General features: G+C 42.9%; 1 protein-coding gene across 1 annotated transcript in view; it reads right to left on the reverse strand.

Moving 5' to 3' along the window:
- LOC139381436 (zinc transporter 6-like) overlaps window positions 1-14627 on the reverse strand; it is an 83372-nt gene that overhangs the window by 53324 nt on the left and 15421 nt on the right. The gene's annotated exons all lie outside the window — the stretch shown is intronic.

Here is a 14627-nt window from a genome sequence, read left to right on the forward strand (position 1 = left end):
TATCGAATCATCAAGAACTTCAATTGTTGTGAAGAAGCTTTCAGGGCGCCCAAGAAAGTCCAGCAAGCGCCAGGACCTTCTACTAAAGTTGATTCAGCTGAGGGATCGCGGCACCACCAGTACAGAGCTTGCTCAGGAATGGCAGCAGGCAGGTGTGAGTGCATCTGCACACACAGTGAGGCAAAGACTTTTGGAGGATGGCCTGGTGTCAAGAAGGGCAGCAAAGAAACCACTTCTCTCCAGGAAAAACATCAGGGACAGACTGATATTCTGTAAAAGGTACAGGGATTGGACTGCTGAGGACTGGAGTAAAGTCATTTTCTCTGATGAATCCCCTTTCCGATTGTTTGGGGCATCCGGAAAAAAAGCTTGTCCGGAGAAGACAAGGTGAGCATTGACATCAGTCCTGTGTCATGCCAACAGTAAAGCATCCTGAGACCATTCATGTGTGGGGTTGCTTCTCAGCCAAGGGAGTGGGCTCACTCACAATTTTGCCTAAGAACACAGCCTTGAATAAAGAATGGTACCAACACATCCTCCGAGAGCAACTTCTCCCAACCATCCAGGAACAGTTTGGTGACGAACAATCCTTTTCCAGCATGATGGAGCGCATTGCTTTAAGGCAAACATGATAACTAAGTGGCTCGGGGAACAAAACATCCATATTTTGGGTCCATGGTCAGGAAACTCCCCAGACCTTAATCCCATTGAGAACTTGTGGTCAATCCTCAAGAGGCGGGTGGACAAACAAAAACCCACAGATTCTGACAAACTCCAAGCATTGATTATGCAAGAATGGGCTGCCATCAGTCAGGATGTGGCCCAGAAGTTAATTGACAGCATGCCAGGTCGGATTGCAGAGGTCTTGAAAAAGAAGGATCAACACTGCAAATATTGACTCTTTGCATCAACTTCATGTAATTGTCACTAAAAGCCTTTGACACTTATGAAATGCTTGTAATTATACTTCAGTATTCCATAGTAACATCTGACAAAAATATCTAAAGACAATGAAGCAGCAAACTTTGTGGAAATTAATATTTGTGTCATTCTCAAAACTTTTGGCCACGACTGTAGTGTCGACATCACCTAGTTCTTAGCCTATTAGCTACATGTCTATGAAAAAAGCTAACCCCATGGACCAAATACCTTTAAATCCCGGCGTGCTTTACTTAGACAGATTCTAAGTAAAGCAGATGTGATCTTCCTGATGTGGTCGTTTGGGGAATAAAGTAAGTGAGTTCATTATAGGCAAAGCTGAGAATCATTTGGAACAGACAGTGAATCTGAATGTAGGACTGTTCCCTTTACTCATAGCCCTGTGGGACTCAATGGCTTCACCAGCTGTGCTCTAACGTGGAAGAACAGGAGGGGCCTGGGGACTAACCAACTCTCCCTTCACCGAAAACACACACACACACACACACACACACACACACACACACACACACACACACACTTATACACAGCCGCACATGTACACAAACAAACACACACTGTCAAACAAACACACACTGTCAAACAAACACACACTGTCAAACAAACACACACTGACAAACAAACACACACTGACAAACAAACAAACTCATGGACAGTTGTACACACACATGCTGCAAGAGCCTAGCGAGGACAAGCTCAGTCTCAAGTCCCACACATTCTCTTTTTCCATCACTGTCAGTCACACTCTCTTACCCACATACTTTTTTGGGGGGCATCTGCATAGAGTTTGCCACCATGCCAGTCTCCCGAGAGCCACACTGGGCCAGCAGCTCAGACTAGGGGGGGTTGTCCGACAGGGTAAACCCTTTCATTCAGCTCTCTCGCTCGCTGAGAAGGAGGAAGGATGGAGATGGGGAGGATAAGGGAGGAGGAGGAGGAGTGTTTATAAGCCTGCAGAACAGGCACTTGACCTCCTTTCGCTTGGCTTCCTCCAGCTGTAGAAATACGGTGTACGGCGGGAACACACAGTCCCAGAGACTAGTGCTTCTGACAGGATGCTGTCTGATATAAAGGAGCAGAAAGACATCAGATGCACCAACTAACACATAAACAAACATAACCTATAACAAGAAAACACACTCACACTGATCAACTAACCTCTCTGTGTGTGTGTGTGTGTGTGTGTGTGTGTGTGTGTGTGTGTCTGCCCGTCCATGTTCCATAACACCATCAACGCAGAAAAGTCCTGAATTTCCAGAAATCACAAAGGAGCATTAAAAATTCTTAAAAGTAACCCTCTATAATCATCCAGTATAATCCCCTGTATCAATTTAGCATAATAATTGGCATAGTAAACAAACACAGTATAAGAAGGGAATAAACCTAGAGGATCATTGGCCTTGAAAACAATAACTTTGTGCAGTCAGTTTGTGTTTGTCTGTAATGACCTACACAACCCACTTTCCCCAGCGAGTATTGATCCAGCTAAAAGAAGTGTTGACAAAAGAGGAATGTGCATATCAAATTAAAGCATTTTTCAACAGCTTGAAACTTTATCTAGTCTACCGGTGCAAAATATGATCTGGACCAGCTGACAACACCAAACAGCATCCTGTAGACTCATATGTTTTATTCTGAAAGGCTACGGAAGAGCTCACCACTTTAGGATAAGTTACACACACACGCACACACACACAAAATGCATTTTGAGGAAAAGGTGAGCAGAGGACGCAAAAAGAATCAAGGAAATACAATTTAGATTCCCCTCTGGAAACGTCCCAACACCACCTTTTAAAGGTACCCTTATCGGATACTTGCCGTGCGCTGCTTGGCGACATCCAAAAATCACACAAATGCCTACTTTGTAGTCCTACAGACTGTCCCTACCTCTGACACAGTGGAAATCATAATTACCACAGAGCAGGTGACAAAGGTTTTTAAACAGCTGAACCCAAGGAAGGCCTCAGGGCCAGATAATGTGAGCCCATTCCTCCTCAAGACCGCTGAGGAGCTTGGCCCAGTCTGGCAATCCCTCTTCCATTTATCCCTCGACTCACACACACACACACAGACCTGGAAAACATCTCACATCATCCCCATCCCAAAAAAGCCATGCCCCATGGAGCACAATGACTACTGACCAGTGGCCCTGACCTCAGTGCTCATCAAATCTCCAGAGAGAAGTGGTTCGGTACCTAAAACTCTCTGTGGATAAGAATGTGGACACCTACCAGTTTGCCTATAGAAACGGGTGCAGTACAGAGGAGGCAGTGACACCCTCACACCTGATCCAGAAACACCTTGACCAACCAAAAACCTACACCAGAGCACTCTTTATAGATTAATCTGCCTTTAACACCATACAACCACGCCTTCTCCTAACCAAAATGAAAGAACTGGACATTAACCCACACCTCATTCACTTCTATCACTAATTTCTCAGTGACGGAACTCAGTTGGTCAAGGTAAACAACACTCTCTCCCCCTCCTGTGGTCACCAGCTGCGGGGGCCCGCAAGGTTGTGTGAGCTCACCCGTCCTCTTCATTTTGAACACAAACGATTGCACAAGTCAAAATACAAAGCATCACATAACTAAGTTCTCAGATGACGCCGTCCTGCTGGCCTTAATGAGTGACAACAGCAACCTCCCTCTGTACCTAGACAGTATAAACAGCCTGGTGTGAGACAAATTCTCTGGTCCTGAATGTAAAAAAAGAAACACAGGTCGTCATCTTTGACCCCACATCAGTGGCTTACCGGAACCAGGTCATAATTCACAGTGAACAGATCCAGCAGGTCGACTCGTATAAATATCTGGGAGTACATGTTGACCATGACCTGAGAAGGAGAGTCCAAGTGGACTGTGTGCTAAGGTGCAACAACGCAAGTACTTTATTTGCAGGCTGAGGTCTTTCGGGGTAGGCTCAGAACTTCTGAACTTGTCCATGTATTGTATCCGATACACGGACAAGTTCTGGCCTGGTTTAGATCTTATCTGTCGGAAAGATATCAGTTTGTCTCTGTGAATGGTTTGTCCTCTTACAAATCAACTGTAAATGTAGGTGTTCCTCAAGGTTCTGTTTTAGGACCACTATTGTTTTCACTATATATTTTACCTCTTGGGGATGTCATTTGAAAACATAATGTTAACTTTCACTGCTATGCGGATGACACACAGCTGTACATTTCAATGAAACATGGTGAAGCCCCAAAATTGCCCTCGCTAGAAGCATGTGTTTCAGACATAAGGAAGTGGATGGCTGCAAACTTTCTACTTTTAAACTCGGATAAAACAGAGATGCTTGTTCTAGGTCCCAAGAAACAAAGAGATCTTCTGTTGAATCTGATCATTAATCTTAATGGTTGTACAGTCGTCTCAAATAAAACTGTGAAGGACCTCGGCGTTACTCTGGACCCTGATCTCTCTTTTGAAGAACATATCAAGACCATTTCAAGGACAGCTTTTTTCCATCTACGTAACATTGCAAAAATCTGAAACTTTCTGTCCAAAAATGATGCAGAAAAATGAATCCATGCTTTTGTCACTTCTAGGTTAGACTACTGCAATGCTCTACTTTCCGGCTACCCGGATAAAGCACTAAATAAACTTCAGTTAGTGCTAAATACGGCTGCTAGAATCCTGACTAGAACCAAAAAATTTGATCATATTACTCCAGTGCTAGCCTCCCTACACTGGCTTCCTGTCAAGGCAAGGGCTGATTTCAAGGTTTTACTGCTAACCTACAAAGCATTACATGGGCTTGCTCCTACCTATCTCTCTGATTTGGTCCTGCCGTACATACCTACACGTACGCTACGGTCACAAGACGCAGGTCTCCTAATTGTCCCTAGAATTTCTAAGCAAACAGCTGGAGGCAGGGCTTTCTCCTATAGAGCTCCATTTTTATGGAATGGTCTGCCTACCCATGTAAGAGACGCAAACTCGGTCTCAACCTTTAAGTCTTTACTGAAGACTCATCTCTTCAGTGGGTCATATGATTGAGTGTAGTCTGGCCCAGGAGTGGGAAGGTGAACGGAAAGGCTCTGGAGCAACGAACCGCCCTTGCTGTCTCTGCCTGGCCGGTTCCCCTCTTTCCACTGGGATTCTCTGCCTCTAACCCTGTTACAGGGGCTGAGTCACTGGCTTACTGGGGCTCTTTCATACCGTCACTTGAGTGGGTTGAGTCACTGATGTGGTCTTCCTGTCTGGGTTGGCGCCCCCCCCCCCCCATCTTTGTGGGCTATACTCGGCCTTGTCTCAGGATGGTAAGTTGGCGGTTTAAGATATCCCTCTAGTGGTGTGGGGGCTGTGCTTTGGCAAAGTGGGTGGGGTTATATCCTTCCTGTTTGGCCCTGTCCGGGGGTGTCCTCGGATGAGGCCACAGTGTCTCCTGACCCCTCCTGTCTCAGCCTCCAGTATTTATGCTGCAGTAGTTTGTGTAGGGGCTAGGGTCAGTTTGTTATATCTGGAGTACTGTGTCCTATTCGGTGTCCTGTGTGAATTTAAGTGTGCTCTCTCTAATTCTCTCTTTCTTTCTCTCTCTCGGAAGACCTGAGCCCTAGGACCATGCCTCAGGACTACCTGACATGATGACTCCTTGCTGTCCCCAGTCCACGCTGCTGCTCCAGTTTCAACTGTTCTGCCTTATTATTATTGGACCATGCTGGTCATTTATGAACATTTGAACATCTTGGCCATGTTCTGTTATAATCTCCACCCGGCACAGCCAGAAAAGGACTGGCCACCCCACATAGCCTGGTTCCTCTCTAGGTTTCTTCCTAGGTTTTGGCCTTTCTAGGGAGTTTTTCCTAGCCACCGTGCTTCTACACCTGCATTGCTTGCTGTTTGGGGTTTTAGGCTGGGTTTCTGTACAGCACTTTGAGATATCAGCTGATGTACGAAGGGCTATATAAATACATTTGATTTGATTCTTCTCCACTATCCAGAGTGCATTACTGCTTGGTACAACAGTGTCACAGTACAGGCAAAAGCCAGGTTAACAAGTCTGCTGAAAGCTGCCTCAAAAATAAATATTTTACTCAACATTCCATGACATACACAAAGGCATTGTTGGCAGAAAAGAGGGATGCAGTTTAATGCATGATTAATATAATTCACCAATATATTTCTTGATAGTCCCAAAAATATTGCTATCAGGTTGTAAATCACAGCTGGCCTGGTACATTGTTTGTTGCCTCCATTCGGGTTGTACGGTTTCACTTTCAATGACTTGGAATGTCAATACAATCAAACTACCAAGGGCAATGATCACCAGTCAGTCATAACGTGGCTAGCGTATCTATTTATGTAGCAAGCTAAAAACACGGAGCCTAACGTTAGCTAGAGAGCAAGCTGCTAGGAGAACGTCATGTCATTGGAGGAGTGATTAAGTGACTTTTTCCCCCTCATATTGTTTCTTATCGGTGGCTATTCAAAGCTACAATGCAGGGGTAATTTGGGTATCTAGCAAGAAGTGTAACAACTGTTATCCAGTTAGCATCTCTTTCGTTTGCAAATTCACTCTGGCTATCTACCCCAATTTCAGAGCACACTCGTCTGTGTTCCAGAGCACAGAATAACTAATGAATTGACGTAAGCGCAAAACCAGCTCAATCTGACCGTTGTCAGTAAACGTAGGCAGAAAAATAAATAGTTAGTCATGAACACTCTAGATAACATGTAAACAGCCTAACCAGATCTGTCAGGGTGAGTAAAATGGTCAGTGAGGTATTATCTAATTTGTTTCTGGAAGTAGCTAGCTAGCCAAAATTAGCCAGATAGCTTGCGTGCTTGGTTGGGACAAGCATACATTGGCAGGCAAGCTGCAGAAGGACAAATAAGCTACAATTCCCCATCGTTTATCAGTGCAATTTTGACATTCAACAAACTCAAAAAGTTTGAGGGGTTATCTAAATGTTCCTTCGTTAGATTTTTGCTCATCTTGCTGTGGCAAGCATTAGTTGTTGATATTGTTGATGTGCATAACTGAGGGAGAGATAGCCTACCTTTTCATGGTTGTTTGATCAACAGGAACGTAATGTTCCCAAATGTAAGAGGACTCCTGTGGTACTTACAGTGCCTTGCGAAAGTATTCGCCCCCCTTGAACTTTGCGACCTTTTGCCACATTTCAGGCTTCAAACATAAAGATATAAAACTGTATTTTTTTGTGAAGAATCAACAACAAGTGGGACAGAATCATGAAGTGGAACGACCATTTATTGGATATTTCAAACTTTTTTAACAAATCAAAAACTGAAAAATTGGGCGTGCAAAATTATTCAGCCCCCTTAAGTTAATACTTTGTAGCGCCACCTTTTGCTGCGATTACAGCTGTAAGTCGCTTGGGGTATGTCTCTATCAGTTTTGCACATCGAGAGACTGACATTTTTTCCCATTCCTCCTTGCAAAACAGCTCGAGCTCAGTGAGGTTGGATGGAGAGCATTTGTGAACAGCAGTTTTCAGTTCTTTCCACAGATTCTCGATTGGATTCAGGTCTGGACTTTGACTTGGCCATTCTAACACCTGGATATGTTTATTTTTGAACCATTCCATTGTAGATTTTGCTTTATGTTTTGGATCATTGTCTTGTTGGAAGACAAATCTCCGTCCCAGTCTCAGGTCTTTTGCAGACTCCATCAGGTTTTCTTCCAGAATGGTCCTGTATTTGGCTCCATCCATCTTCCCATCAATTTTAACCATCTTCCCTGTCCCTGCTGAAGAAAAGCAGGCCCAAACCATGATGCTGCCACCACCATGTTTGACAGTGTGGAAGGTGTGTTCAGGGTGATGAGCTGTGTTGCTTTTACGCCAAACATAACGTTTTGCATTGTTGCCAAAAAGTTCAATTTTGGTTTCATCTGACCAGAGCACCTTCTTCCACATGTTTGGTGTGTCTCCCAGGTGGCTTGTGGCAAACTTTAAACTACACTTTTTATGGATATCTTTAAGAAATGGCTTTCTTCTTGCCACTCTTCCATAAAGGCCAGATTTGTGCAATATACGACTGATTGTTGTCCTATGGACAGAGTCTCCCACCTCAGCTGTAGATCTCTGCAGTTCATCCAGAGTGATCATGGGCCTCTTGGCTGCATCTCTGATCAGTCTTCTCCTTGTATGAGCTGAAAGTTAAGAGGGACGGCCAGGTCTTGGTAGATTTGCAGTGGTCTGATACTCCTTCCATTTCAATATTATCGCTTGCACAGTGCTCCTTGGGATGTTTAAAGCTTGGGAAATCTTTTTGTATCCAAATCCGGCTTTAAACTTCTTCACAACAGTATCTCGGACCTGCCTGGTGTGTTCCTTGTTCTTCATGATGCTCTCTGCGCTTTTAACGGACCTCTGAGACTATCACAGTGCAGGTGCATTTATACGGAGACTTGATTACACACAGGTGGATTGTATTTATCATCATTAGTCATTTAGGTCAACATTGGATCATTCAGAGATCCTCACTGAACTTCTGGAGAGAGTTTGCTGCACTGAAAGTAAAGGGGCTGAATAATTTTGCACGCCCAATTTTTCAGTTTTTGATTTGTTAAAGTTTGAAATATACAATAAATGGTCGTTCCACTTCATGATTGTGTCCTACTTGTTGTTGATTCTTCACAAAAAAATACAGTTTTATATCTTTATGTTTGAAGCCTGAAATGTGGCAAAAGGTCGCAAAGTTCAAGGGGGCCGAATACTTTCGCAAGGCACTGTACATACAGTTGATGTCGGAGGTTTACATACACCTTACACAAATACATTTACGCTCAGTTTTTCACAATTCCTGACATTTAATCCAAGTAAAAATTCCCTTTCTTAGGTCAGTTAGGATCACCACTTTATTTGAAGAGAATAACAGCAGAGATAATTATTTATTTCAGCTTTTATTTCTTTCATCACATTCCCAGTGGGTCAGAAGTTTACAAACACTCAATTAGTATTTGGTAGAATTGCCTTTAAATTGGGTCAAACGTTTCAGGTTGCCTTCCACAAGCTTCCCACAATAAGTTGGGTGATTTTTGGCCCATTCCTCCTGACAGAGCTGGTGTAACAGTTTTTGTTTGCACTTTTCGCACCAACGTACGTTCATCTCTAGGAGACAGCGTCTCCTTCCTGAGCGGTATGACGGCTACGTGGTCCCATGATGTTTATACTTGTGAACTATTGTTTGTACAGATGAATGTGGTACCTTCAGACATTTGGAGGTCTTGGCTGATATCTTTTGATTTTCCCATGATGTCAAGCAAAGAGGCACTGAGTTTGAAGGTAGGCCTTGAAATACATCCACAGGTACACCTTCAATTGACTCAAATGATGTCAATTAGCCTATCAAAAGCCATGACATAATTCTCTGGAATTTTCCAAGCTGTTTAAAGGCACAGTCAACTTAGTGTACGTAAACTTCTGACCCACTGGAATTGTGCTACAATAAATGGTGAATTTATTAAATGGTGAACTATAGATTGATAACAAGAAATTGGTGGTGGCTGAAAAACAAGTTTTAATGACTCCAACATAAGTGTATGTAAACTTACGACAAACTGTATTTGCAGAAATCCATTCAGGTTTATTTTGTGGCTGTTTGCAAATGCGTTCTTATGATCTAAAGTCACACTGTTGCAACTGCCTGTATACACACAGTCCAGTTCAAAGTGAATGATGGCAGGCCCGTGTGGCAAAAGGCATATTTGCATAAAGGCCTAATTATGTGTTCTCTTCCAAGTAACGTTGTGAACAACCGTTTTATGAAATGTACTTTAAGTATACCTAAAAGTCAGAGAGGGTGTCACTGAATTGGAAAGTGGAACAATGAGATAATTTTATCTTAGTTAATCATTATCTCGCTTAACGACAAACCCTGAGCTTGAACTTTACAGATCAGTGAAGGCCTCGTCACCCTCGGGTTTGCATCAAACTCTGTGGAGTGAACATTGATTCTAGCCAATCTGCAAGGAATTTGTAATGGAAGCACAGATCCTGCTCAAGTTTACAACAGGAGATCTCTTCAGTAAGCCGCTGTCTCACAAGCAAGCAGCTACATTCACAGCTAAGACCAGTCACAGTGATGAAGCTCAGTGCTGCTGATGGAGACTTCAGACTTGTTCTCAGACCAGGCTAACAGCCCTTCCTCGCTCTTCCTCTCCCTGTGACTATATGGCCGCTGAAACACCGCATTCTGTGGTTCCCTGCTGCATGGCCTTGGTGCATTATTGTATAAAACGCAATTAGAGATTCTCGTAATCACACCGTCCCTCAGGTCATGATTATTACACTCTCCTGGAATAATTAAAGTCCACCCAAGGCACCAGAGGCAGTACAGCACAAGTATGACAATCGTACATCTCCTTTGTAGCAGCAGCTGAGGTAGTGTAGCTTTGCTGTAATGGTGGCATTGTTTACTATGAAGTGGGAGGGATGGAAAGAGAGGACAGGAGGGGAAGGGAATCTAATGAACCAGAAACCAAACGAGCAGAGCGCCACATCAGGGTCTTTATGCAATGACTGGAAAACATCTTGAGATGTGGAAGAAAGCTACACTGAACAAAAATAAAAATGCAACAATTTTAAAGATTTTACTGAGTTACAGGTCATAAAAGGAAAATCTGTCAATTGAAATAAATGAATTAGGCCCTAATCTATGGATTTCACATGACTAGGCTTACAAATATGCATATGTTGGTCACAGATTTGTTTTTTAAAGGTAGGGGTGGGGATAGGGCTGTGGCGGTCACAAAATTGTCGGTCGGTGATTGTCAAGCATATAACTGTCAGTCTCACGGTAATTGACCGTCAATAAACAAACACATTTAGCATCTCCTGGCTTCCACATATACTGTAACCTACAAGCCATTTTAAAAAGTCTAAGAAATCCATGTAATACAGCCTACACCTTCACAATAAATCCATAATTTATTTTAGACAGGTCTAAAGAAACATAATATGAAGAAAATGAATAGCATACTCTGAGTTGTCCTTATGTTAGGTCCTGATGTGGCTATGCCAAATGGCTGTGGGCTACACTAGTTCATTTAGCAGACAAGATTTGCTTAGAATTCCATTGCATTATTTTATAGTATGAAGAATACAATTGAACAAAGCTGAATAAAAAAATACATATTTTCTCAAAACGATTTGAGGGAGTGCACACATGCAGCTATTCTTTGTTGAGCGGTTTACAAAGAAATAGGTACTCCTACATGCTTAATTTATAGTTATTAATGTAACTTTAGTTATTCTACAAACGTCGGGCTATATGTTTAGAATTTTAATACATTGTAAGGCTACATGGTGAGACTAATGATGATTTGAAAAAAGCTGCTTGATTTCTGCTTAGTTTTTTTTGCGCAGGCCGTACACACTCCAATCGTCTGTCATTCACAAATTGACCAGCACTTGATAATTACTTGAACTTCACAGCCGCATCCCCTTTATGGCAATAATGCACCCTAAAAAAATCCATGCCTTTTGAGGCCCGGAGTGCTGCGTTGTGCCCTTCTCCCTGAATGTGCTGCGCAATCCGAAGCTTCTCTCACTCAACCTATTCTATTCTGTGTGAGAAATAAATATTCCAAACAGTCTGGGAAAGTTGTGGGATGCGATAGATCCCAAATTACTACAACCATCAGCATCAAAAAAACATTTTTATGCAATGTGGCTGACGCAACAGAACATGTAGCTTAAAATGTTGATTAACTATGAGGTTATTTCTTCACATAAGCACAGAAATGCGCACATGGTAGTAGGTTATAAGCACGAATGTTCCATTAGCAGAAAACATCATTATCAGTGACCGCAAATGCAATTATGCATGTAATGCTTTTATTATAAAAGGTACATTTTTAATAGTGAAAATTATCTTCCCCAAACTTGAAACTCACGTGCTGCTTATACATGCCAGTTAGATGCCAGTTAGTCTACACCCCTTGTAAAGCGGATTAATGTGCTTTAATTTAAGAAGTTACACAAACCTTATTAAAACATATATGCTCGACTATATATGGATAACTTATTTGTATTGCTTTTAATCCTTTTTAAATGAATTTATCTTATTAACACTTTGTTCTAGCTAGCTATTTGTGTAGGTAGCTATCAAGTAAACCCAAACCCTCCGAACAAAACGGAGCTATTTCTCTTACACAAATAATATTTTTTGAAAAAAATGAACATTTGCTATCTAACTGAGTCTCGTCATTGAAAACATTTGAAGTTTTTCAAAGGTAAATTATTTTATTTGAATGCTTTTCTTGTTTTTGTGAAAATGTTGCCTGCTGAATGCTAGGCTTAATGCTATGCTAGGCTATCAATACTCTTACACAAATGCTTGTGTAGATTTGGTTAAAGCATATTTAGAAAATCTGAGATGACAGTGTTGTTAACAAAAGGCTAAGCTTGTGTTTCAATATATTTATTTCATTTCATTTGCGATTTTCATGAATAGGAAACGTTGCGTTATGGTAATGAGCTTGAGGCTATGATTACGCTCTCGGATACGGGATTGCTCGACGCTAGAGGTTAAATACCGAATTGAGGACGATTTTCCCGGGGATTTGTTTTCATGCCAGCAAGGTAGGCTATACTCCTGTTGTAAATATAATCAATGTGCTTAATATGGTAGGCCTAGCCTATAGAAACCCGATGGAATCCTCTTTCTATTAGCGGCAATTGGATAGCCTATAGAAATGTTGCGCAGCCTCCCGGGTGGCGCAGTGGTTAAGGGCACTGTACTGCAGCGGCAGCTGTGCCATCAGAGTCCCTGGGTTCGCGCCCAGGCTCTGTCGTAACCGGCCGCGACCGGGAGGTCCGTGGGGCGACGCACAATTGGCCTAGAGTCGTCCAGGATAGGGAGGGATTGGTCGGTAAGGATCTCCTTGTCTCATCGCGCACCAGCGACTCCTGTGGCGGGCCGGGCGCAGTGCACGCTAGCCAAGGATGCCAGGTGCACGGTGTAGCCTCCGACACATTGGTGCGGCTGGCTTCCGGGTTGGATGCGCGCTGTGTTAAGAAGCAGTACGGCTGGTTGGGTATCGGAGGACGCATGACATTCAGCCTTCGTCTCTCCCGAGCCCGTACGGGAGTTGTAGCAATGAGACAAGATAGTAGCTACTACAACAATTGGATACCACGAAATTGGGGAGAAAAAGGGGTAAAATAAAAAAATTTAAAATAAAAAATAAAAATAAATATATATATATGTTGCGCAACATGAGCTCTCATGAAGTGTTTGTTTGATTAGATTTTCTATTACATTTGCATTGGTGTCAGAGTGATTAGAGGGACAATAGAGTGCTGAGTACCAGGCAGTTAGCAAGTTTGGTAGACTACTATGGCCATCAGCAGCATCAGAGATTGGAGACGCCTAATTACCGTGACTAAATGGTCATGTGGAATTTGACTGCCTCCATGACTTGTGATGGCCGGTGTGAGGACGACGAGCACACAGATGAGCTTCCCTGAGAAGTGGCCTTAGAGTGGCCTTTTGTCCCCAGCACAAGTGTAATGATGATTCTGTTTAATCAGCTTCTTGATATGCCACACTTGTCATATGGATGGATTATCTTGGCAAAAGATAAAAGCTCACCAACAGGGACGTAAACACATTTGTGCTTAACATTTTAGAGAAATAATATTTTTGTGCTGGAATCTTTAATTCAGCTCATGAAACCAACACATGAAAAATTATGTAACCTCAGATCCTCAAAAGGTTATATAGCTGCACCATCGAGAGGATCCTGACTGGTTGCGTCACTGCCTGGTATGGCAACAGCCTCCGACCGCAAGGCACTACAGAAGGTAGTGCGTAGAGCCCAGTACATCACTGGGGCCAAGCTTCCTGCCATCCAGGACCTCTGTACCAGGCGATGTCAGAGGAAGGCCCTAACAATTGTCAAATACTCCAGCCACCCTAGCCATAGACTGTTCTCTCTGCTATCGCACGGCAAGTGTACTGGAGCGCCAAGTCTAGGTCCAAAAGGCTTCTTAACAGCTTCTACCCCCAAGCCATAAGATTTCTGAACAGCTAATCAAATGGCTACCCAGACTATACCCCCCCCTTTTACGCTGCTGCTACTCTATGGTTATCATCTATGCATAGTCACTTTAACTCTACCTACATGTACATATTACCTCAATTACCACGACTAACCTGTGCCCCCGCACACTGTACCGGTACCCCCTGTATATAGCCTCGCTACTCTTACTTCATTGCTGCTCTTAAAACTATTTTTATTTTTAATTTTTTTACTTAACTTGAATGAGGGATCCTGTTTTCTGCATCATTACATCTGGATGATTTTCTTTTTAGGCCCACTGGTCCTCCCAAATTAATAGCCGCACAGCAAAATATTTAGGAGCATATGCGGCCAAAATGGTCGCACTTTAGAGCCCTGAACACACCATCACAATAACACTGCAACACCAGCAGAGATCTAATCTGCGCGGGGGTGGGAGGTCAGAACATAGTAGATTAATTACTATTCCTATGGGTCAGCAGGACTCTATAATATGGGATCTCTCCCCCTCTGGATACGTGACATCATGAGTGGATCTAGGAAGCTGGAGAATAATCACTATAAATGGTGGGAACTGCAAGTGCCCTAGGTGAAGAACTTAATGGAGAACAGAATTATGTCTGAGCACAGTATCAGAACAATGTCAGTACATAGTGTTCTCACTGATGTACTCTACTACGTAGTATCCA

Source organism: Oncorhynchus clarkii, chromosome 23, assembly GCF_045791955.1.
Source record: "Oncorhynchus clarkii lewisi isolate Uvic-CL-2024 chromosome 23, UVic_Ocla_1.0, whole genome shotgun sequence".
NCBI classification, from domain to species: Eukaryota; Metazoa; Chordata; class Actinopteri; order Salmoniformes; family Salmonidae; genus Oncorhynchus; species Oncorhynchus clarkii.